Raw genomic sequence first — 2374 nt, forward strand, 5'->3', positions numbered from 1 at the left:
TTAAAGCGAAATGCGGTCCTGCACCATCCAGTTGTATCTACATTCGACGTCTAGTCTCAAGATCTACATCTTCAAGTAAAAGTGGGAGATGATCCCTTAAAAGTTCTAAAATAGCATTGCCGTTGACGTTTTCTTCAAAAAAGAATGGCCCGATGAGATGACCATTAACTATTCCACACCATACATTTACACTCCAACGATGTTGATTATCGACTGGTCTGTACCAGTGAGGATTCTGATCAGACCAATAATGACTGTTGTGACGATTCAATTGGCCAGTACTATGAAACGTAGCTTCATCAGAAAAAAGGACATAATTAAAAAAATTCGGATCCTGCAAAATCATCTGTAGAGCCCACCGACAGAAATTTACTCTGTTTCTCATATCATTAGCGTTTAATGCTTGCGTTAAGGTAATATGATACAGATGATATCTATTACTTCTTAAAATTCTAATAACGGTTCTCTGAGGTATTCCTGTTTCTCTCTCTATTTGTCGGCTGCTGATATGAGGATTTAGGTGAACCAATCCTAAGACAACCAAAACCCTAGCATCTCTATCATCATACTCATGTCTTGGTCGACTTCTTCGTAGATGCCCTTGTCGAGCTCTTTCTTCAAGACGATGAATGGTACGGTGATCAGGATGGCGCCTTTGTGGGTATCGAATTCGATACAACCTTGACGCTTCACGGTAATTACCTCTACATTCTCCTAAAATCCAAATCATATCAACTATCTCTGTTGGGGTAAAATCAGCCATATTTAAAAGATTTTTTCAAAAAACCTCAATACAAATCAACAAAGGCAAAGATCATAGAAAGATGATACAAATTAAATATTACTGAAAACAGAGGCAATATTGTCCAAATTAGATTTCATATGATCGATGGCAATAAGAAAGGTCTCTTATTCAAATATGAAGAAATAATGATAGTGATACAATGAACACAAGCATGGTTAAAACAAAAGTAATATTTAAAGCTTTTTCAAAATTGAAATCACGACTGAACGTATTGCGATTACTTTCTAAACGACTTCCAAATGTAATAGATTCTTCATTGAACATGAAATTTATCCTTATGTATTTAACTTTTACTCTTATTTCTTTGCAGAACATCAGATTGATACTGAAATAGTTTCATTAATTTAATAGACTTGTAATAGCAAATTATTAGCAACAACTTCCAATATTTGAAATTTATTAATAATAATCATACAGTCCGGTGAAAAATAAAAAAGGATAGGGAACGGAAACAAGAATAGTCCCGTAAAATTTAAAAAATTTTTAAATTTAAAAAATTTAATTCCTGTAAAATTTCCTGCTCTTTCCGATTCCGAGGTCAGAAATAAGGATTCCCAATAAAAAAATAGACTTGACCTTGAGAAAGCCGTCAAGGTCAAGCTCAAGGTCAATTTCAAAGTCACCCCTAGACGTCCCCCTTGAACTCCTACAACTTTTTTCTGAGTCATTTTTTCGTATTTTGCTTACATTGTTCGATTCTTGTTCCAGGATAGTTTTGACCTTAGCATGACCTTAAGGGTTTATTTTGACCCATGTTAAAAGATGTTATCTGGATGTAAAATTTCCCGCTCTTTCCGATTCCGAGGTCAGAAATAGGGGTTCCCAATAAAAAAATAGACTTGACCTTGAGAAAGCCGTCAAGGTCAAGCTCAAGGTCAATTTCAAAGTCACCCCTAGATGTCCCCCTTGAACCCCTACAACTTTGGTCTGAAACATTTTTGCGTAATTTGCTTGTTTCAAAAGTTATTAGACTGGGGAAATTAAAATGACTCACCCTGTATATTGTTACATAGTGTTAATATATGTTGACGCGTATTAATTAATATTGATACATATTGTAACGGGGGATAAATCTGCAAAATGAGAAATTTATTTAAGAGCAAACTCCCACGATGCAGAGCAAACCGCCGCTCCGTTAACACGTATGTTAATACGTGTATTCGCCTTAACGTCAGCTGATTTAACTTAGTTGTCTTCGATCAAGCGGAGTTGAACTCACCTTAAGTCACGTGCCTTGTGACACACGATGAGTTTTAAGTGTAAGCGACTTTACTCCTAATCCACTTAATCCCCTAGCTGTAATAGGATTGAAACCTAAGCCTTTTTCAATTGTTTAAAATACTAGAAAAATTATATGACGAAATCGGCGAATAAGTTTAATAGATTTTATTAATAAAAATCTCTACAGTCTTTGTCGGGCCGAAAGACTGACGCACGCGAATAGGATTTACAATTAACTAACTTTCGGTGAGAAAGAGAGAGAGAGAAGATACGAATATTGGCGCGATCTAACGCTCGGCGCGAATACAAAAAATTAACGCTAACACGGTTGGACAAAATACCAAATGT

Source organism: Phymastichus coffea, unplaced genomic scaffold (genome assembly GCF_024137745.1).
Source record: "Phymastichus coffea isolate CEN01 unplaced genomic scaffold, Cenicafe_Pcof_1.1 PCOF00033, whole genome shotgun sequence".
Classification (NCBI taxonomy): Eukaryota; Metazoa; Arthropoda; class Insecta; order Hymenoptera; family Eulophidae; genus Phymastichus; species Phymastichus coffea.